General features: G+C 39.3%; 1 long non-coding RNA gene and 1 pseudogene across 1 annotated transcript; both read left to right on the plus strand.

Moving 5' to 3' along the window:
* LOC144370371 (chromodomain-helicase-DNA-binding protein 1-like) overlaps positions 1 to 4,787 on the plus strand; it is a 34,957-nt pseudogene extending 30,170 nt beyond the window's left edge.
* Positions 4,788 to 17,872: 13,085 nt separating this feature from the next.
* Positions 17,873 to 21,854, plus strand: LOC144370372 (uncharacterized). Its single transcript, XR_013430356.1, has 2 exons — positions 17,873 to 18,387; positions 21,216 to 21,854. It is a non-coding gene; the product is annotated as an uncharacterized LOC144370372 (long non-coding RNA).
* Positions 21,855 to 23,982: the final 2,128 nt, after the last annotated feature.

Raw genomic sequence — 23,982 nt, forward strand, 5'->3', positions numbered from 1 at the left:
GCTGGCTTGTAGAGTCATGTTGGGAGATCAGTGGTCACATGATCAGTTCAGACTCACTTTGTTGAAAAGAACAGTTAAATTCCAAAATGATTAGAAGAAACTTAGAATTTATTTAGTTCATGTTTCTCATGTTAGATCCTAATTCAGTTTAAAAATGAAATTAAAGCCAGTGGGTGCACATGCCTGTAATCATTATCAGCATGGGAGACTCAAGCAGGAAGATCAAGTTTAAAGCCAACCTTGCAACTTTCCTAAACCCTGTCTCAAAATTTTTTTTAAGGCTAGGATTATAACTTCATGGTAAAGCTTCCTGGGTTCCCAGTACCACAAAGAGGAAACAAAGTTGTGTTCAGCTGCCCTTTGACTTGAGGTAACTGCCTGCCAGGGGTTATCCTGGCTACAGATGAAGGCCCAATAGTGGTCACTTTGTCTTCCTTCCTCTTCCTCTTTTGGGGAAAAGTTCAGGAAGAAGTTGAGGCCAGATTTATCTAACAAATGCTCAAGTTCCAATGAGCAGTGTCCTTTTCATTGAACACTCATTGTTCCACAAATGAGTGTGGCATTTGGTTCTGCTTCCTTTTGGGTGTATTTTCCTGGCATGCTTTTTTCCCCAGCTTTGCAGACTCCTAACACTGCTCTCATTTGACTCCCGTACAGGGCTGTGAAAGTGATCCGGCTGATTGGCCGAGACACTGTGGAAGAAATAGTTTATAGGAAAGCAGCCACCAAACTGCAGCTCACCAACACGATCATAGAAAGAGGCCAGTTTACTCTGGGAGCCCAGAAACCTTTGGCTGATCCTGACCTCCAGGTAAAATGCGTTCTTATTAGAGTCTCATGATTTATGACCCGTACTATCTGTGGATGAGAATGCAAATAAAAAGGACCAGCATTAACCACCCATTGTTACAAATTACACATTTTTTCATTGGCCTAATTCTTACCCTCTCAGTATCTAACTACATGCAAGGTGCCATACAAGCTAAAAATGAGGGTGGCATTTAAAGGTGGAGAAAATAGAATAAAGAGAATGAGCTTTGAACCATCTAACTTGGATTGAAATTCACATCTTATCCCTTATTGGATGTATGACTTTGAGCATGTAACTGAACATCATGGATCTAATCTCTTAATGGCTTCTAAAGATGAGTGTGCCATGAGTTACCTCAGAGAGAATTTGTTTAAGTTCTTTTTTTTTTTTAAGTTCCTTTTTTTTAATCAGTGATGATTAGTTCCATACCTCCTCCTTAATCCCTGACCCTTTGAGTAGTGACTTACAGTACTCATTCCATACTCAGAGATGAGTGAACAAGATTAGGAATTCAAAATTATGCCATAGGATATAGGGATGAAAGCACTAGAGTTAGTGCTAGAGTTAGGAAAAATTAGATGGGAGTCAAATGCTGGCTTAGAATATCCTAGAGAGCTCTCTTTTGGTAGGAGGTTTAGAGTTATTCCTTAGCAGCAGCCTTTGAGATAAAATTGAACCTATATTATAATATACCCCAGGTCCTTTTGAGGGATTAGGTGCAGAGAGATCAACCCCTAGTATCTAGCATGATTCAGGCATGAAGAGAGTAATAAATGTCTGACAAAAGGTTGTAGCTGTGGGAAGGTCTGCTGTAGGAAATTGCAGAGAAATGACAGGAGTTGGCTCTTGTTTTGAGGCAGGCAGTGAGAGAGAGCAAGTTCAAAGATGGCTTTAAGCCTTTAAGCCTGAAAGATGAGAGTAGAAAGTAGGAAGATAGGGATAGAAATTAGAAAGATGAAGATAATGTAAGCTTTAGACAACAGAGTTTGTAATAAAAATCAATATACATTATTGTTAGAGGGAGACTCAGAAAAGAAAGGAATTAGAAAAGTTTACAAGAAAAACCAGGCTTTAAAAGAATCAGCTTATCAAACAAAAAATTCAAGAGGTATATGAAATGGAAAAAATTACACAGTATTACAAGCAGAATTATCAAATTTACAACTAGCCCAAGCATGAGTTTAAAAATGGCAGTTTTCTCACATCTGTATCTTTACACATCAGCATTGCAGAAAGGGAAGGTGCTGTTTTTGTTAGGGAGTCACTAACCTGCAGGATAGGGTCACAGATTTGGGGGTACTAGAACCTGAAAGAAGAACCCTAGGTTTTGTTTGTTGGCTTGATTTTTGTTTATCTTAGAGAGTAACTGTGGAGTCTTTGGCCTTGTCTGTTTTGAGTCTTCTGCATGCTCATCTGTCATGGTGGCTGGGCAGGCTGTGCATTTTATTTTCACACTATTGAAGAGGCAATTTCAAATGGAAGGTGAAAGCTTGAGAGAGAGGTATGTGTGTACTGTAGGTGTCTAAATACACTTCTCCACAGGACCTTGGGAGAGGAGCTCATCATGGGCTGTTGTGAAGGCTCGGGCATCAGGAGTTAGAGGAGATGAATTCTCAGATGCTCGACGCTTCCCCAGTGGAGGGAGCTCCAGGCATTCAATCAGGGGTGTCCCTGTGACATTGGCTGCTAGCACATCATTGTGAGATGCACAGGCACAAACTCTGCCATGGGACCAGATCCTTGGGCCAGTACAAACTATTGGCTGGTGGAGAGGACCTCGGTGGGACTTCCTGCCCAAGCCATGGCAAGAAATCACACTCTGGTTCTGTCTTGATTCTTTCCCTCCCCACTAGACTGTCAGTTATTTATGGTTGCCAGGAACAAGGGTGATAACTCACTGCCTTGTCTCAAAATACAGCAGGACATTTTTTAAGTTATTAAAAGTATCTAATAGTAAAAGATGTGGTTCTGGTTTGATAAATCTAAGCAGTATAGAGCAGTGAAGTCCTGAAAAAGGAAAGCAGGTTCCTTGTCTTAGAAGGAGAACACAACAGAAACAGAGAACAGATAAAGATGCGGTGAACACTTATTGAATGCTTACTGTGTGCTAAGTATTGTGTGACGTGCACTTTTTCCAGTTGTTTCAGAAGAAGAATAACAAAAAAAATGAGATAAACGTTGTCTTTACCTCCATCTTAAGAAATTTTCCAAACATCAGATTCATGACTCTAATCTGAGCACTCTTTAACTTCCAACTACATGCTCTTAGTTACTATAATAAAGTGGTTTTCATTTAAAAAATGGGTAGTTCCTTAAAGACACGTTATGAGTGAGCAGTAGCGAGGGAAGCCAGGAGACATAGTCCAAGGAGTGGAAGAGGGAAGGGTCCCAGTATGGACTGAGCCTCATCATAAATACTTGGCTTTCTTCTGTTTTGGGTACTAAATGCCAAAGCCATTTGGCTTGGTTATATATTTATATACACATACACACACCAAGGGTAAATATAAATATAACAGGTATGGTTTTGCTTAGTTTTAGTCATAGTTTTCATCTCGGGTATTTTCAAGCTAAAGTTTCCAAGTTACAGAATAGGCAATCTAGAGATAACTAACCAAATCTAAAAGGACAAAATGAAAATGAAGTCCCATGATGTGGATCCCAATTGGTTCAGAATTCCTAAGAGATAGTACTTAGGGAGGTGGAGAGTTGCAAGTAGCAAATGAAAGCCAGGTAACACTATCTAAGATTCTGGTTCCTGTAGCCGTAGGAAGTAGGCTGAGTATATCCCCTAGGGGGAGCAAGAGGGCAGGATGGGGAGCGGGACTATCCAGGGAGATTGAAATTGAGAAAGGGCTTTTGGGTCTGGTGATCAGGGTGGTTATGGTTTTGCCAAAGTGGGTCCCATAAAGCACTGTAGTAGCAAAGCGGCTTGGCAAGGACAGGTGGCAGCTCATGGTGAGATGAGGTATTCAGTGGCACCTTCTCTTTATAAGAGTTTGGCAGTGGGAGAGGTAAGAAGGTAGCCAACAGGGTTTCTGACTTCTCTCGGGACTGCTGGAAGTGCCTGTAAAAAATGCTGGTGAGAAGTGCTATAGAAGATGCTGGAATCATTTTATCTGCCCCCAATCCTCAAAAAAATTGGAGGCCACAAAATTTTTTTGGTATTGTAAATAATTGTCAAAGTCAACATCTATGATCATCATTTATCACTTCTCTGCTTATTCCTCATCCAACTCCAAAACTGCCTGGCAGGTGTCATTTGTGATGGAAGAGAAGAAAGCCCATCAGGGAAAGAATTACCTGGTGTCATTTAGACACTTAGCAAGTCACACATCCTCATCTGTGTTTTCATGAGAACTCACTGGATCTCTCGTTTTCTTCATTCAAGTTGAGTGACATACTGAAATTTGGCTTGGATAAACTGGTGTCCTCTGAGGGGAGCACCCTGGAGGAGGTAGACCTGGAGTCCATCCTGGGAGAGATAGAGAATAGCCAGTGGGCCTCTGATGCCCTGCCTGCAGCTGGAGGAGGGATCAGAGAGCAGTAGGAAGGAAGTGAGTTGGGGTTAGGTGAGCCAGTGACTGTGTCACCTCAAGGTAGGGTGTGAGTGAGATGCTTCCCCACGGGAAGTCCTGTGTCCTGCTCTGGGACCTCTCTTTCCTACCCAGCCCTGTAGTCATCTGATGACATTCTTAAGGCTTCCTGGTCCAAGATCTGCCAGAGTAATCCTTGTTCCCTTGAAGCTGGACTTTGAATCCAAGTGATGATATTAATGTTTATGGTCCTGTCAGTCTCAAGGATTTAATTTGAACCTTTTCTCCCTTGACACAGACATCTTCTCTGGAGTTTATTTGGTAAACCTGCTATCTTTATGATGGTGCTTTGCACAGTTATTTCTCTTCTCAATAGTAGAATGTTTTTTAAATTGCAACTGATATTTATGGACATTTATTGTGTTCATCAACAGTACTGACTATGTCATGTGCTTTAGGTCGTTTAAGACCCATGAGGTGGGGGGTTGGGGTGGTGTGTGTATATATATATATATATATATATATATATATATATAATATATTATATTATATAAAATATATATAATATATATTATATATGTATTATATATATTAATATATTTTATATATTTTATTTATATTTTATATAAATAATATTTTATATATATTTTATTTAATATTATATAATATTATATGTTTTATATAATATTATATATTTTCTGTTCTGAACTATTTGAATTTCAGACTTGAAAGAGTTATTTTTTTGTTTTTTCTTTTTCTCATGATTATTTTTAAAATGACTGCTCTCCTTTATCAGCAACAGTGAGTCAATATGGGCTGGTGTGAGAGGGTTTTACTGACCTTTTTAAAAATTTTTTATTCATATATGACAGCAGAATGCATTATAATTCTTATTATACATATAGAGCACAATTTTTCATATCTCTGATTATATACACAGTATATTCACACCCAGTTCCTGTATTCATACCTGTACTTTGGATAATAATTATCACATTCCACCATCATTAATAACCTCATGCCTCCTCCCTTCCCCTCCAACCCCTCTGCCCTATCTAGAGCTTGTTGTTCCTCCCATCTCCCACTTTCTATCCCACTATGAATCAGCCTCCTTATATCACAGAAAACATTCAGCATTTGGTTTTTTGGGATTGGCTAACGTAGCATTATCTTTTCTAACTTCATCCATTTACCTGCAAATGCCATGATTTTATTTTCTTTTATTGCTGAGTAATATTCCATTGTATGTGTGTATGTGTGTGTGTGTACACACACACACACACACACACACACACACACACACAAAACCACAGTTTTTAATCCATTCATCTATAGAAGGGCATCTAGGTTGGTCCCACAGTTTAGCTATTGTGAATGGTGTTGCTGTAAACATTGATGCAGCTGTGTCCTGTAGTATGCTGTTTTTAAGTCCTTTGGGTATAGATTGAGGAGAGGGACAGCTGGGTCAGATGGTGGTTCCATTCACAATTTTCCAAGTAATCTCCATACTGCTTTCCATATTGGCTGCACCAATTTGCAGTCCTATCAGCAGTGTATGAGTGTGCCTTTTTCTCCCACATCCTTGCCAACACTTATTGTGGTTTTTATCCATAATAGCTGCCATTCTGACGAGTGAGTTGAAATCTTAGAGTGGTTTTGATTTGCATTTCTCTAATTGCTAGTAATGATGAACATTTTTTCATGTATTTGTTGACTGATTGTATATTCTGAGAAGTGTCTGTTCAGGTCCTTGGCCCATTTATTGATTGGGTTATTTGGGTTTTTTTTTTTTTTTGGTGTTTAGCTTTTGAGGTTCTTTATGTACCCTAGAGATTAGTGCTATATCTGATGTGTGAGGGGTAAAGATTTGCTCCCAAGATGTAGGCTTTCTATTCACCTCACAGATTTGTTTATTTTGCTGAGAAGAAAGAAACTTTTTACTTTGAGTCCATCCCATTTATTGATTCTTGATTTTAAAATTCTGACACCAAAAGAGTCTTATTAAGGAAGTTGGAGCCTAATCCCACATGATGGAGATTAGGGTCTACTTTTTCTTCTATTAAACACAGAGTCTCTGGTTTTATTTCTAGGTCCTTGATCCATTTTGAGTTGAGTTTTGTGCATGGTGAGAGATAGGGATTTAATTTCATTTTGTTGCATATGGATTTCCAGTTCTCCCAGCACCATTTGTTGAAGATGCTACCTTTTCTCTAGTGCATGTTTTTGGTACATTTGTCTAATATAAGATAATTGTAGTTTTGTGGGTTAGTCTCTGTATCCTCTGTTGGGTACCATTGGTCTACCAGTCTGTTTTGGTGCCAATACCATGCTGTTTTTGTTACTGTTGCTCTGTAGTATAATTTAAGGTCTGGTATAGTGATGCCACCTGCTTCACTCTTCCTGCTAAGGATTGCTTTAGCTATTCTGGGTCTCTTATTTTTCCAGATGAATTTCATGATTGTTTTTCTATTTCTATGAGGAATGTCATTGGGATTTTGATTGGAATTGCATTAAATCTGTATAGCGCTTTTGGAAGTATGGTCATTTTGATAATATTAATTCTGCCTATCCAAGAGCAAAGTAGATCTTTATCTTCTAAGGTCTTTTTTGATTTCTTTCTTTAAGGTTCTGTAATTTTCATTATATAGATCTTTCACCCTTACTGAGCTTCTTAATTCAAGAGTTCCTTCTAGCCTGGCACAGTGGTGCTTAGGATCTCGAACCCAGGGCCTGCAAGTGCTAGGCGAGCCTCTACCACTGAACCACAACCCCAGCCCATCTTTTCTACTCTTTGATTAGTGGAGTTGTAGAAAACATTTCAATAAGAATTTAAAGGTTTATTAGTATATGGTTTTGCTCTGAAGTGGTCACAGTTAATAGTTATTATTACCTTAAAGTGGTGCTAGAAACTGAAAATAGCACTGAGATTGAGTGAGAGTTATGACAATTAGATATACCCTCAGGCATGGGCACATAGGAGAAAAAAGTTCAGTGAAAGTCCCTTGTGTAACAGTGAAAGAGGTATCCATCCCAGCAGATGTGCAAATATTAACATAGAAATACAAGAAACATGAGTAAACAAGGTTATAACACTCCAACAACTGATCCCATAGACATTGACGTGGAGGAAATGCCAGGTAAACAATTCAGAAAGTTAAAATTATCGATGAACTTAAAGGACATCTAAGGAAGAAAATGCAGAATGTGAAAGAGCATTTTAATGAAGAGAAAAACAGAACCAAACAGAAATCCTAGAATGAAAAATTCAATTAATCAAAAGCTCAGTTGAAAGTCTCACTAATATATAAGATCAAGTTGAACACAGAATTTCAGACCTTGAAGAACAGCTCTATGAACTTGAACACTCAACAATTTTTTTAGAAATTAGGAATATTGAACTTTGGGTAATATGTAAAGACCTTACTTATACTGAAGATATTGAAGATGAACAGATTCAGGCTAATAGCACTGATAACCTATTTAGTGAAATAATAGCAGAAAATTTTCCAAACTCAGGGAAGGAGATGGACATTCAGCTACTGGAATCATTCAGAACTCCAAATAGACAAGACCAGAAAAGAATCTCCCATGATACATTACAGTGAAAGTGCCAAAAACACAAAATAAGGGAAGAATTTTTAAGTTTAGAGAATACTAAGTCCCTTATAAAGGCAAACTTATCATAATAACAGCAATTTTACCATCAGAAATTCTAAATGCCAGGAGGGAACATGGTATGATATATTTCAAGCCCAGAAAGTAAGATAACTGCCCCCTATATACTATATTAAAAAGAAAAGGAAAAGCCATCCTTCAGAATTGAAGATTTTTTTTTTAAAAAAAAAGACTTCCAAGAAAAGCATAAACTAATGGATTCATGACCAGTAAGCCAGGATTGCAGAAGACACTTAAAGGAATTCTATACACAAAAAAGAAGGGAAAAAAAACAGTGTGAAAAATAATAAATCTCATTAGAAAAGTGGACAAACAAATGAAAAATAGGATTTAAAAAAAAACTGTTAGAAATATGATTAGAAATAAAATAACTACAAGTTATAATAACCCCAAATGTAGTGATCTCAATTCTAATTAAAAGACATAAAATGAGAGGTTGGATTTATTAAATAAATGTTACCTGTGAGAAACATTGGTAAAAAACATCCACAGACTGAAAATAAAAGCATGGAAAATGATATTTCGTGCATCTGAAAACAAATAGTAGCAATTACTCTTATATCAGCAAAGCAGACTTCAAATCAAAGGTACTCATAGGAGATGAAGAAGCTCAATACATATTCTTAAAGAAAATTATCCAAGAAATAACAGTTGTCAATATTTATACCTTGAACATTGGCATACCTAATTTTATAAAGGAAACACCATTCAACTAAAGGCTCGGATTGGCTCCGATTTTTTAAAAGTGCGGTGTTTCAATATACTTCTCTTGCCAACAGATAGTTCATCCAGACATGAAATAAATGAATATTAGATTTAAAACTCACTCTAGATCAAAAGGACTTAGCAGACCTGTTCAGGGAACCTTCTCCAAAAAATGTATTTTAGGCCACAAAGTAAGTCTTAGCAAATACAAACAAGTTGAAAGATGAGGGTTAGCATAATAAAGACTACTATACAATAAAACTAAAGTCAACATTCTTAATGGGGAAAAATTGAGCTCGATTTCTCTAACACAGACATCCACTCTCGCCACTCATGTTTAATATACTACTTGAAATAAAAGGGCTGCAAGTTGGAAAGGAAGAAGTCAAATTAGTCCTATTTGCAGAAAATATGTTCCTGTACTTAGAAGGTTCCACCAGAAGACCTTTAGAGCAGATAAACAAATTTGGCAAAATAACAGGACACAAAACTTACAAAAATCAATACTTTTCTATACAGAATGACCTTGCTTAGGAAGAAATCAAGAAAACAATTCCATTGGTAGCAGCCTCAAACAAAGTAAAACAAAACAAAACAAAAACTAGGAATAAATCTAACCAAGGAATATTATAGAAAACTGAAAAAATAAGGGCTGGGGTTATGGCTCAGCTGTAGGGCTCTCATCTATCGCATGCAAGGCACTGGGTTTGAGATCCTCAGCACCACATAAAAATAAAGATATTATGTCCAACTACAACTAAAAAAATTTAAAAAGAAAAAATAAACAGAAAAGACAGTAAAAGATCAAAAGACCTCCCATGTTCATATATGGGAAGAATTAATGTTGAAATGGCCAAATTACCAAAAAACAATTTACAGGTTCAATGTAAAATACTATTAAAATACCAATGAAATTCTTCACAGAACTAGAAAACAATTCTAAATTCATATAGAAAGACAACAGACCAAGAACAATCAAAGCAATTCTGAGCAAAAAGATACTCTGGAGGTATCCCAATACCCAATTTCAAATTACACTAGAAAGCTATTGTAACTACAATAGTGTGGTATATGGCATTAAAAACAGGCATGTAGACCAACGGAATTAAAAAGAAGACAGATGCTGGGGCTGGGGCTCAGTGGTACAGCACTTGCCTAGCAGTGTGCAAGGCCCTGGGTTCCATCCTCAGCACCACCTAAAAAAGTAAAAGAATTGTGTCCATCTACAACTAAAAATTCCTTAAAAAAAAAAAAAAACCAACACGATACAGTCATCCGATCCTTGACAAAGGCACAAAAATATTGGAGAAAAGCCAGCCTTTTAAATAAATGGTGCTGGATTATCAGACATATGTAGAAGCATGAAACTAGAACCCTATCTCCCACCTGCACAAAGTGGATCAAGAATAAGACCAGAAACCTCACAACTGCTACAAGGAAACACGGGAAACACCCCAACGTGTAGACACAGACAATTACTTCCTCAATAAAACTCCTACGACTAAGGAAACAATAGCAAATAGATGGCACAACACAGGAAACAAGAGCAAGAAGAGAGCCTGCAGAGTGGGAGGAAATCTTCGCCAGCTGCCCTCTGTCAGAGGACTCATATTCAGAATATATAAAGAACTCAAGGAAAACAAATCAATGATTGGGGAGATGAGCCAAACAGAAAATTCTCAAAAGTAGTACAAATGCCAACAACTATATGAAAAAATGCTTAATACCTTTAGCCATAAGAGAAATAAAAATCAAAACTACACTGAGGTTTTGCCTCACTCCAGTAAGAATGGCAAAAATACCATTAATAATAAATGCTAGTAAGAATGCCATGAAAGGAGAACTTTTATCCACTGTTGGTGGGAATGTAGAATAGTACATCCACTATAGAAATCAGAATGGAGGCCCCTCAAAAGACAAGAATGGAAACCCCCTATGACTCGGTTACACCACTCCTTGGTGTTTATCCAAAAGAATTAAAGTCGTCACACTGTGGCAATGCATGCACATCCCTGTTTACCACAGCACCATTCACAGTAGCCACATCACGGAACCAGCGTAGGTGGCTGTCAACAGATGGGGTTGACACAATGGGGTTTTATTAGCCATAAAGAAGAAGCAATTGTTTCACTTGCAGGAAAAGGAACAAAACAGAGCATCATGTTAAGTGAAATAAACCGGTCACAGAAAGTAAAGAATTGTATGTTTTCTCTTACAGGTGGAAGCTAGGGAGAAATATAGGGAAAAAACAAATCTCATGAAAAAGGAATGAGATAGAAGTTAGATAGAAGGGGATGGGAGGAGGGAGGAGAAGAAGGAAAGACTAGGTATTTGGGAGTAAAATCGATCAAATTGCATCATTGCATGTATGAATATGCCACAATGAAACCCCCTGTTCTGTATAATCACTTTTCACCAATATTTTTTTTAAATTAACACACTTAATGTATATTTAAAGCAATGAAATGAGATATGATGTCTTTTGAAGTCAGGGTCTCTATAGCTGTTTTTCATAGAACTGTGAGACTCCCAGGCCTCTGGCAGCACAGCACAGCACAGCCTTGCTGCTCCTAGATACCCCTTTTTATCTCCTCTGTGCTCCTACAGCAGCTGCTTTCTGATTGTTTAAATCTAGAGTTTGTTGGAGATTCCAGACCCCAGTATCAAAAGCTCCCGGATCTCCCTGCAGAAGCTCCTGATTCAGCCATCTTTGCCAGTGGGGGTTTCTGAAGAGAACAAAACCGTGTGGTTGCCATGATGACTGGGTCTCTGGGATGAAGTCAGAGGAGGATCCGTTGAGTTGATGGGGGAGCAATGCTCTAGTAGCATGACCATCTGCTAAGAACGAAGTGGCCCTGAACAAGCAGTAGTTTGGGGAGCCCTAAGGAATGCCAGCAAGTGAAAGAGGTGCTGAGAGAGAATCAGTGCCTCCACAAAAGGCAGGTGACTGAGAGCAGCGAGAAGCCATCTAGAGAGCATGTGCATTGAACAGACCCTGAGGACCAGGCTTTATGTCACTCCCCCAAGGCTCCCGGCAGCCTGGGCGGGTAGCCGCCGGAAGGCATCACCCAAGGCCTGCTAGTGCAGAGAACAGACAGGAAACCTGCATAGCTCACCTACCTGTGGACAGAAACGTCCCTGGTGACTGAGCACTCCTCCCAGAAGCACTGGTCTGAACAGCTCTCCCTGCTGAAGAGAAGGATCTGAGGGAATGAAGTAGGGTGGCAGGTGCGACGTCTGTTGTCTAGTAAGAATCCCGAGATCACAGTTACATGAGACGAGTTTGTGATTTCCAGTAGGTAAGACATGCCTTCTCTGTGGTTCATGTTCCATCAGTTCTTGTCTCAACATTTAAAAAAATTGGTTTTCTCAAATTCTAACTATGTTCGTTCTTAAGCCGTAGAAAGCACACACACCTCTCCTCAGAGCTCTGGGTGATGAACACACCAACTGACCCACACCTTGGAGAGAGCCTCGTGGGCTAGGGGTGGGCCTTGACCTCTGGAGAGGGGAAGTCCATTTTTTCACCCCTCCCTCATCCAGCCTTTCCCTGACTCTTGCCCTGTCTCAGGGTGACCTGGGATCAAGCAGCAGCTGCTCCGTATGGAGGTGACTAGGTTTGAATTGTCAGCGTACCTCCCACGTCTTCCTCCTTTACCTCCTTCCAGGGCAGCTCCAACCAAAGTTTTTCTCTCCTCCCGCAGCATGGCAGAGTCCAGAGCTCAGGACTTAGAAGACCCAAGACAGAGAGGCAGACTCCACGGGAGGCACCTTGTTACCCACTGGAAGGGAAGAAGCTAGCCTGAGGGGGTTCCGTGGGAGGCCCTCGATGGTGAGTCCCTAGAGCCTACTGTGTTTCCAGGCCCTTGAAGCCATGAAACAGAGAGGAAGGTGGGGCCCAGCCTCAGCTGCAGGATCTGCCCTGGGAGCTGATTCACACAGAAGATACCCGCAGGTCGACCTCGTATGACTTACCTGGCCTTTGGCCTATGACACTCAAACTTCTTTTTTCTTCTTCTTTTTGGAACATAGGATCTACCCCAGGGGGCTTAACCACAGGGCCACATCTCCAGCTCTTTATTTTTATTTTGAGACAGGGTCTCACTAAGTTGCTAAGGTTGGCCTTGAATTTATGATCTTCCTGCCTCAGCCTCCCAGGAGGCTGGGACTACAGGCCACCATACCAGGCCACAAACTCTTTCTTAAATCTGTTTTGTTTTGTTTTGCTTTTTTGCGGTGCTGGAGATCAAACTCGGGGCTTTGTGTGTGCTAGGGACCTTGTGGCTGTTCTCCATCTCACAGAACTTGCTCTTGAATGCCCTTTGTCCAGTAAGCAGTTCACGGGAGCACGATTGTTATTGTAGGTTCATGAGATCTAGTAGTGACAGGAGCAATAAGGAAAGGCCTCAATCCTGAATTTGCCCAGAGGAGCCTTTCCTCTTACTTCACAGGCTGCGGGTAGCTAGTGTGGTGTGGGGGGAAGGTGGAAGTGTAAGTCCCAGGCTCCATCTGCTACAGACAAGCCAATGCCCTGCTGATGCTGCTGATTCCCTGCCAAGGTGCACAGCTCTGAAAGGAGGCAATTGAACTATCCTGGATGAATCTTTAACCCTCCCCTCCCTTCTCTTACATACACATTCATTACTTTTATCAGAAGATGATCCATCCTGGAATGGCAGCTGCTTTCTGAATAAATGGCTGTTCCTTAGCAGTGGACTCCAACAGGCTCTTTCTCACTTTAGTGACTTTGTTCTGACAATGGTGCACGCCAGTCATCCACTCTTCTCCTTTCATGATTCCATCTTATTATTCATCTATTCATCACGTTTATTGGTTCTGTCCATTATTTGAGAGCCTCAGTGCATATTTACAAGTGCAATAAAGAGAGCGGCCCAGCACTATGCCACACAGTGTGACAGGCAGTCAAGACAGGACCGTCCTTCTCTACCCCTGACTAAGCTACTGGGGCTGTGGGGTTGACTGACCAAAAGTCCAGCTCGTGCAACATGATCTGGTCACGTCACCACATAGTGTAACCAACAGTTGGTTCACTTTTTTGACCTCTACCTAATTCAAATTCAAGGCTAAACGGTTCTCTTTTAAAATCATTACATATCCAGATAACATCTATCTATCCCTTGAAAGTGTGCAATTCAGTGGTTTTTAGCACACTCACAAGATTGTGTTGACATCACACTGTACAATCCCAGAACATTTTCATCACCTTAAAGACACCCATACCCATTGACAGCCCTTTGTCCTTCCTCCCAGCCCAAGTGACCACTCGTCTCTTCCTTCATTGAGGCACAGTATTTGTGTATACTTGGGTTAGTTAGCTTTTGGTCACTGTAAAAAATACTTGAGATAATTAACTTACAAAGAGAAGATGTTTATCTTGACTCAGAATTTTGAAGGTTCTGGTTCATAATCTATTGGCCTGTTGCCTTGGGCCTGCGACAGAGCAGACCGTGATGGAGAAAGCTCTAGGTAAGGAAAGGTACCTACGCCAGGATCAGGACAGGAAGCAGACCCCACACCCTGGACACTGCCCACAGTCGTCCACCACCAAGCTCCCAAGAGCACCAAATTGGGGCCAAGCCTTTACACATGGGCCTTTCAGGGACATTTCAGATCCAAGCTAAATCTTATTCATGCGGCACACATGATGTTCGGACTCAGGTACATTTGGACAATCTTACTACTGGAGATAGGTACATACATTTCCAGAGTGAATGAAATCAACATGCTGAGGAGACGGCTCACTCTCATGTTTACTGTAGCACTGTTCAGTAGCCAGGATATGGAATCAACCCAAAGATCCAAAAACTGTTGCATGAATAAAGAAAATCTAGTATTTATACACACAAAAAAATGAAAACTTGTCATTTACTCTAATGTCCACTTTGCAAATTTGCTTATTCTGAACATGTTATATAAATGGAATAATGAAATATATAGCTTTTTGTGCCTGACTTCTTTCACTTAATATGTTTTTAAGGTTCATTCATATTTTGGCATGTATTCAGACTTTAGTCATTTTTATGGCTGAATAATACTCCTCAGAAGGAAATAACATCATCTGATTTATCCACATATCACAGACATCGGCACTGTTTTCTGCTACAGATATTAGAGTACAAGTTTTTGTATGAGCTTATGGTTTACTTCCTTTGGGTGTTTTCTTTGGAGCAGAATTTCTGGGTTAAAACTATAACATTTTGAGAAACTGCCAACATGTCTTCTAAGTAGCGCACACATTCCAACCAATAACATATAAAGGTTCTGATTTTTCCACATCTTCAACTACACTCATTATCATCTTTTTGAATATGGCCATCCTAGGACACGTGACAAACTATTGTCCACAAGATTTACTTTTTCCTGATGGCTAATGATATTGAGTATTTTTACCTGAGCTTACTGTTAAGGTGGTTTACCTTTTTATTGTCGAACTTTGTGAGTTATCTATATTCATATCAGACATGTGATCTGTGAATATTTTCTCTAGGTCTGTGGGCTGTCTTTTCACTTTCTTGATAATTTCCTTTGAAACACCAAAGCTTTGCTTTTGAGGAAGTCTGATTTATACATTTTCTTCCTTTGCTTATGCTTCACTATTGTTGTTATATATGAGAATCCACTGCATAATCCAAACTCATGAATATTTAAATCTATATTTTTTCTAAGGCTTTAGTGTTGGCTCTTACATTTGGTCTTTGTTCTATTTGACGTTAGTTTCTCTAAGTGGCATGAGGTATATATCCAATTTCGTTCTGGTGCAGAAGAACCATACAGCCACTATGGCCATCCAGTTGTTCCAGCAGCATTTGTTGAAAAGACGATTCCATCTTTCGTTGGCTTGTCTTATTACCCTTTTTGGAAATCAATTGATAATAAATGTATATGCTTATTTCTGGATTCTCATTTCTATCCCATTGACCTAAATGTCTTGCCTCCTGTAGTTCTGTGATAAGTTCTGAAATCCAGAAGTGTGACTCTTCCAATTTATTCTTATCTTTCCAGTTAGTTCCTTGCATTTCGATATGATTTTTGTATCAGCTTGTCAATTTCTGCAACAACAACAACAACAAAAAGCTGAGAAATTTGATAGCAATTGTGTGAAGTTTAAAATTGTTTGAGGAATACTGCCATCTTAGCAACATTAGTTTTTCTAAGCCTGAACACAGGTTGCATTTCCAGTTATTCATATCATCTTTAGTTTCTTTTAATGACATTCAAAAGTAAGTCAGTTGTTCTTCATTGGAACAAACAGGTTGGTATTTTTGGTTGTGCACAAAGAGGGAGAATGAATCAATCTCTTTCTTTCTCTCCCCCCTCCTCCCACGTTTTCATTTTCTTTCAATTTCATTTCACCAAAAGGAAAAAAAAATGTACGATATTGACAGTGAACCTTGAGGACAGCACAGTCATGGAGGTAGTGCCAGCACCAGCTACAGCTGGCAGGACCTACTTGGCTTCACGTGGCACTTAGCAGGAGTAATATAGCCCCTTGTCACCCGTTAACAGGTCTAATGACAATACCTGGTGTCAGGTGGGGAGACCACAGGACTCACCACAGACCCTCTGCAGCTTTGCTCCCCACCACACCTGAACATGGAGCTCATCTGCCCAGTCTCCTTTACTTACAGAATTCTGTGACAATGAAGTGTGCACACACACATGTGCATGTCGATCACACAGGATAGTTCCTTTGTTTAGATCTTCAAATAAAATGAAACACGACGACCCCACCACTTTCCTCGATCCCATTTGACCCCGTCCATCCCCGTCATTGTCTGTTTGCTGAGTGACCAGCGTGGCCTGTTTCACTCCCTGCTTACTCCTGGCCTCTCGGTACCATCTGCTCTGGCACCAGCCCTCACCACTAAGCCCTTTGCAAATCACATCCCGTATCTCTTCCTTCTTCCTGTGGGAGCTGAGCAGGTCCCGACATTTCTGGGGGTTGTGGAGCGATTCTTCATGGCTGCCTCCCACCAGGCCGTCGAGGTAGGCCATGGACCCCTCCTCATGTGAGGCCTCCCTGAATTCCCTGGTAGCTTCTGCATCACGCGTTCCTCTACTACTTCTCTCTCTTCATGACCTCTCCTCTCGCCGCCTCAGGCGACTCCTCTCTGCCCTTGGCCCATGGAGTGTTTTTCGTGTCCAATGTCCACCCTGGTATTCTTGACTTACTGGAAAGTGTCTTCCTGTCAATCACTACGACTCGGTAGCCATATAGAGAAATTTATATGAAACAGTAAAGTTGGAAAATCAGGTCTATTTCGAGTTACCGTATTTAAAGGAGATTTATAACAGCATCCTGTAAGTTTTACTTACTCTAACTTACGAGGTTCCAGTAGGGAACGCATTGGGATGTGAAGGGGAAAGTTCTGTGTCATCTTTTAGAAACTGAAATGTTGTTATAGATTTTTGAGTTTCATTAGGTCATCTTTTGGACTCAAAACCAAATTAAAAATACATGTAAAATATTTTTAATATTCATTTTATTTCTTACTCTCTAGCAAAAGTATACATCAGTGACCTCAGAAGAAATTTCTTTAACTTCTCCGGATAAGGTCATTACTGAACAAAGGGTCCTACACATATTTATCAGTTGTAAACGTCTGTTCATTAAGCAATTATTAATTGAGTACATGCAAAATGGCTTCAGATGAGAAATGGTTTTTGGAACTGGACTTCTCAAGATGTTTAGAAGGTCAGAAACGTATAAGATGTAGGAAGGAGAGGCTAAGAAGACATTCAAGGGAGAGGGAAAGAACATTAACAAAGACACAGATTTTTGAAAGTATATCATATTTGGAAACTGCAGAGTTCACGTCCCCCACAGGCTGAGCCATGAGAACAGGCTGAGCCGCTGCTGCAATTCAGGCTGGATAGTGCCTTGTGCACCCACAGGAGAGAGTGGTGAGCTAGGGGGGCCCCAGAAAGTCTGGAAATGTTCTATTTTTAACCTAAATTTTGGTCATACAATGTTTGCTTCATGGTAGATTATTAATCTGTAATCCGTGCACTTCTGTATGTGTGTATATATATATATATATATATATATATATATATATGTTTTACCCATAAATATATATATATATATTTATGGGTAAAACATTTTTAAGAGAAGAAGAAATGATTTTCTAATATATGGTAGCTAGATGTACTAAGAAATGAAATACTGGAATGATTTCTGTTGCATTGTAAGAACTATGAAAACCACCATTATTTTTTAAAATCAATCTCTGTCCTGTGGCTGGTTCCCTGCTGCCTTTCCAAACAACTTCAACAATGTCTTCCAGAAATCTCTGAAGCCCCTCCCGTGTCTTCCTCTCTGTACCTTACATTATTTCTGTTAAGGAACTTGCTTCTTTTCTATCCAGGCATAGACTCTCGAAATTGGGGTTTGCAAGTGGCTCAACACTGTATTCCCCATGGTGCCTAAATGGGTCTGGAGCCTAATAGGACTTCAATATATAACTGTGAAAAGGATGAGTGACCTCTTCCTGCTTCCACTCAAGGAAGCCGTGGCCAAGGGCATCAAACTGGCGTCTGTTTCAGAGGTTCCAGTCAACAGAGCTGACCCCTAGCTGCCAGACAACAGCCACAGTAGCTGTGTGAACATACTCCTTCTCATTCAAGGATGGCTAAAAGGTGACATATTTCCTTTATTCTCTCTGCACTCCTTCTTTCCAAACGAACCTCCAAAGATATTTGAACATAATTTCTTTGAACAACTCTATCCAATGTAAACTGTGTAGATCTCCAGCCACCTGATATTTTTGGTATGAGCCTCATCTTCACCTTAATATCTGTAATGTCACTGAGACTCCCCAGGCAAAGGGCTAAAGAGTACTGAGTCTCATTATGTTAGTTTTACCATAAAACTGTTATTGAGGAGGAGATGGAAATAACAGGATACTTTATGAGAGCTCTGGGCTTCTTTAGCTCTCTCGTGGCTCCTAACGAGAGCATAATCACAAAATTATTATAGGGAATTTTTTTATTCAACCAAAAAAATGACACATTTTTCTGAGTCTGAACTAGAAAACAACTTTTGCATGTCCCTGCTGTCATTTACCTGCACATGGTGCAAGCACTTATTTTTGGTTCTTAATGAATGCACAGAGCTTCTAATTATTTAGGGATGTGATTAAATGAGTTTCCCAGTGACTTGGTGTCTCAGGAGAAATCTTTTAATTTGCAGACTCCTATGGCTGATGTATCTTCCAAATGTGACTGTTTAACAATCCCCATTGCCACTCATTTGCCACTGCTACTCCAACTCATTGACTTTGAAAGTTTAATAGTGCCCAATGAAACTTTTAATTGCCACTGATTAGCGTTTAGGCTTCCTGAGGCAGGTTGTTAGGGGACACAGCCTGGCTTTGCAAAGAAGTGTCTGCATGGAACTGGATGAAGATAATATGAAGAACAGAATTTCTTCATCTCAACCTTTCTCCTACCCACGTTTTTCATTAAAGGCTCAATATCTATTTGTGATATTGAGCTTGACTTATTTTTATCTTATCTCAGACACCTGTTAAAAATCCAAAAGCTGGACCAGAAAAGCAAAGAATATCATAATTTCCTCCAAAATTCTGACAACATCCTTCATTGTTTAAAAATTTTAACCTAGGGCTGGGGTTGTGGCTCAGTGGCAGAGTGCTTGCCTCGCATGTATGAGGCCCTGGGTTTGATCTCAGCATCAAATAAATAAATAAATAAATAAATAAATAAATAAATAAATAAGTAAGTAAGTAAGTAAGTAAGTAAGGTATTATGTCCAACTACAGCTAAAAAACATTTTAAAAATCCTTTAACCTGTTCTTCTTTTCTAAGTCTCATTATCCCCAATTTACCTTTTTATTTCAGGGTGAGATCTAATTTCCAAATTTAATGGGTTCAGCATCTAACATCAGAGCATGAAAATCATTGCATCCCCACATCAAAATATTGTTCTGTAATCCACATTCCACTTGAAATATTTGTGGAAAATGAAACTAATAGTCAGAACTGACTTAGAGAAATTGTAGGCAAATTTTAATGGAGAAGAAAATAAATGGGAAAAGTCCCAGGGCCTGACATTTCCTCAGCCAGCCAGTGGTAGCCTCCAATGTCTCGGCATCGAGGAGACGTTAGAGAGATGAGATGTCAAGAGTAAATGAGGCGTCCATCAACAGGCGAATGGGCCAAGAAAATGGGGCAGGTGTACACAGCAAAGTTCTGCTCAGCCACAAAGAAAAGTTGTGTCATGTGCTGGAAATGGATGGAACAGAGAACGTCATGCTAAGTGAAGTAAGCTAGGCTCAGGAGGTCAGGGGTCTTCTGTTTTTGCCCATATGGAGAAGTTGGAAAAAAGGAATACAAGAGGGATCTCATGAAACTTGAAGGGAGACTACGGGAATAGAGGACGAGGATAAAGTGGGAGGGAAGAGGAGGAAGAGCTTCAGAGTGAACCAACTGAATGGGGCTGGGCTGGGGCTCAGAGGCAGAGCACCTGCCTGGCCTGGGTGAGGCACTGGGTTCATCCTCGGCACCTGATGTTAAAAACATAAAATAAAAAGGCACATTGACAACTTAGCAACATTTAGTTGCTTTCTTTTAAAAAAAAATTTATGTGCATGTGTTAATGTATCAGAATCCTACTTTATGTATAATTATAATGCTCCAATTAAAAAATAAATAAATAGAAGGAAGACAAACAGTAGAGGAAGAGAATCAGGAGAGGAAGAAAGAGCTGAGGGATGAAGTGGAGCAAATGATGTTCTGTGCATGTGAGTATGTCACAAGGAACCCCCACTACCTAGAATCAGAATGCGCTAATAAAAAGGTACAGGAGTGAATAAATGAACATGGGCAGATCCTGTGAATATGGGGAAGTGGGGAAAAATTAAGTTCTTACTCATTTAAAGAGCTCAACTGATGATAGCTATGACCACCACAGTCATTATTTGAGGAATTCTTTGGACTTTTTATGGTGATAGAGTTTTAAATTATATTTTCCTAAATAATTAGTGTTTCTCTGCATTCTTTCTCATTTGTCCTTTAAGGAGCTGGAAGTGATTTAATTAAAACATTTTGGGGGAAGTCCAGTATGCTAATCAGAAACTACTAATCAAAAATTCATCTGCCATTTTTTCATTTGTCATTTATTTGCTTGATTAGTTAATTTCAATGCTTGTTTAGGGAAATCACTGATTATGTATTTACTGAGCCCAGAAACCATCTGGTTAATGGTAGCCATTTTTTGTACTTATTGGAACGGTCTTTTCCAGGGTTTCAGATCTTGGTCTGTCAATTTGTTCTAAAGGACAATTAATAGTGCAACTCGGCCTCCAGCCATCATGTACCATATGTGCTCTTCCAAAGAACAAACTGTCCTACTTCATGGAGTGACTTTCTCTGTGCTGGGCTGGAAACCTCCCATCGTTTCTTCCTTTTTACCCCACTTTTACATCTGCTCTTTTTCCACTTTACAGGGAGGGGCACATCTCTCGCCCAAAGTGAAATGCCTCACTCATTTCTTCAGGGGACCAAAAGGAGTGGCATTGATTCAGCCAAAGCCTCATTATCAACACACCTCTGTGTGACTGTGTTCCCCAGTCTTCCACATGTTTCTGTTACAGGAGAAGTTTCATGTTTTATATGGGGTAACTCTGACCCATGTAAGGTTGTAAATCCAGATATACTGTAGATGTAACAGAAACAATGACAACTCTTCTTCAGTATGATCTCCTGTCTTCTATTTATTTGACCAAAAACACATCTGTCCTGAGGGATGATCCTGTGAGAATAAAATCAGGACGGCACCAGAAACAAAGAGCAGAGGTGGCAAGTCTTACTTAGATGTTAGAAATCCTCTACTGTGCATTTGTCTATTTACTTATCTTAGAATAAAAATCAGCAGTTGGATGACTGTCACGGGGATACACAGTAATATGTTTATTTAAATAAAAAATGAAGTCACATTTTTATGATTTGGCTGACAGTGAGATATGGCTTTGTCAATTAGATTACATAGTTGATATTTACTATAAACTGATCAAGATGAGTATCAAATTGTAGATCCAAGATTCTGTTGAAAGCATATAATAAAATAAAAGCATTTTATAAAAAGATTGCATTGTCAAAATGTATATAAATGAATAGTGATTTTTGAACCTTTCTGAGTTTACTGAGTAAAGCAAGTACCTCTAAGTGAAGGTACAGTAACTATCATTATTAACAGTGATTTGATGAGTCTGGGTAAGTCTTTTAGGGATACTTACAAGAAAATGAGAAAATGAAGGACTATAATGATTAGGTAACTAATTTGGATGTCAGATTGTTTCCAATTCTTTGCTTTCAACAAAGTGTAGGTGCTAGTGATATACTTTAATATTATTGATTATGTAAATCTATGTGATTTTTGCATATAGCTCAGAAAGAGTTAAAAACATGAGTGACAGCAGCATAGCCAAGCTCTTTTCATATCCAACTGTTTATTTACCTGAGCTTGGCCACTTAGCACTGAAAGGCATGAAAACAAAAAGTTGAAGTAGGATAAATGCTAAACTCTATATTCTTCTAGCGATCAGTAGTATGTAATACATGAACCAAATTTTTTTAAAGCTGATTTACAGTGAAATTTTATTTATGTTAAGGAACATTTTTAAAAGTTCGGAATTGTTTTTGATCAATTGTGTAATTGTGTGTGTAAAAACTGAATCCAGGAGAAAATTTAATCCTTATAGTTTTATGGTAATGAAAAGCTTAAAATATTTAATTTCAATATATCAGAGCATAAAACATGTTACATTTAGATAAAATTCTTACAAAATGTAAATTCAATATGAAAACTAAACAATGTAGTTCCCAACTATAAAGAAAACAGGTTCCTATAGCTTTTTGGGTATGCTTGTTTGTTTTCATTTTTTGCAGCACTGGTGATTGACCTAGAGCCTCAGGCTTGCGAGGCAGGTACCTTACCAGGAAGCTGTATTCCCAGCCCTCCTATAGGTTTTTGTTTTTGTTTTCCCTTTTTTTTTTTTGGTACTGGGGATTGAACCCAAAGACATTTTACCACTGAGCTACATCCCTGGCCCTATTTTAAATGTTTTATTTTGTGATTGAACCTCACTAAATTTCTTAGGTCCTCAATGAGTTGCTGAGGTTGGCCTGGAAGTTGTAATCCTCCTGTATCAGCCTCCTAAGTCACTGTGATCACAGGCCTGTACCACTGAGCCCAGCTCATGTAGTTTTTAAACTGAGCAATGGTAGCAATCAAATTGTTATTTCAGTTCTACAAAAATATTTAAAGGAGTGATGTACCCATTTTGATTAAACATGACTGTAGGTATGATAACTCTGGAAATTACAGCCTTCCACCCTTTTAAAGTTCTGATGAAAAATTTAAGTATTATTTAAAAATACAATTGATGTTATTTTTCAAAATTATATGTTACCTCATGAGAAAAATGTTGGAGGATCACTGCCCCTCTCCTGAATACATGTGTATTAATCGCGATCATCTTTATATGAGACAAAAGTGCCTTAAGTGAAATTTTACATATAATTCTAATGAGACTGATCTACTGTATCAATGAGTTGGAGATGATCTAAAATTTTGCCTCAATCCCTCATTAACAACATGATTCAAGGGTAATTAATCTTTCTAACTCTTACTTCCTACTTCAAAGAGAAACTAGAGTTATTAATGAGACGTTCCCTGTCTTCCTGCCCTGCCTGTGACCTGCCTGACTACTCCAGCCTTCCTTCTGTGTCAGGCGGATTCCTCCTCTTATGCCCTTCATTCGATCACTTCTTGTCTGTCTTAAAACTGTGTTCCATGAAGTCCTTCTCTCTCTCCTCTCCCCTCTCCTCCTCCTCCTCGTCCTCCTCCTCCTCTTCCTCCTCCTCCTCTTCCTCCTCCTCCTCTTCCTCCTCCTTCTCTCTCCCAACCCCTCTCTCTCCCCCTCTCCCTTATCTTCAATCATTGAAACTCTATGGATTTTCACTTCAGTATTTTGAAATTGCAAGTCCCTCTCATTGAAATCAGAGGAACTTTCTTTAGTGAAAAGAGGCATTCTCATAATTTGCTGCAGGGAGTATAAACTGAGGTTTCCTTTCTGTAGAGAAAGCTAGTCAGGGGGATCAAGGCTTTGGTCTTCATTTCCCCCGCTGAAACCTCAGGAGCACACTCATTACAGTCTGCATCCTAGTCTTCTGCTCCCACCAGAATCATCTACAAAGCTCCATTTATTGCAT

Source organism: Ictidomys tridecemlineatus, chromosome 14, assembly GCF_052094955.1.
Source record: "Ictidomys tridecemlineatus isolate mIctTri1 chromosome 14, mIctTri1.hap1, whole genome shotgun sequence".
Lineage (NCBI taxonomy): Eukaryota > Metazoa > Chordata > Mammalia > Rodentia > Sciuridae > Ictidomys > Ictidomys tridecemlineatus.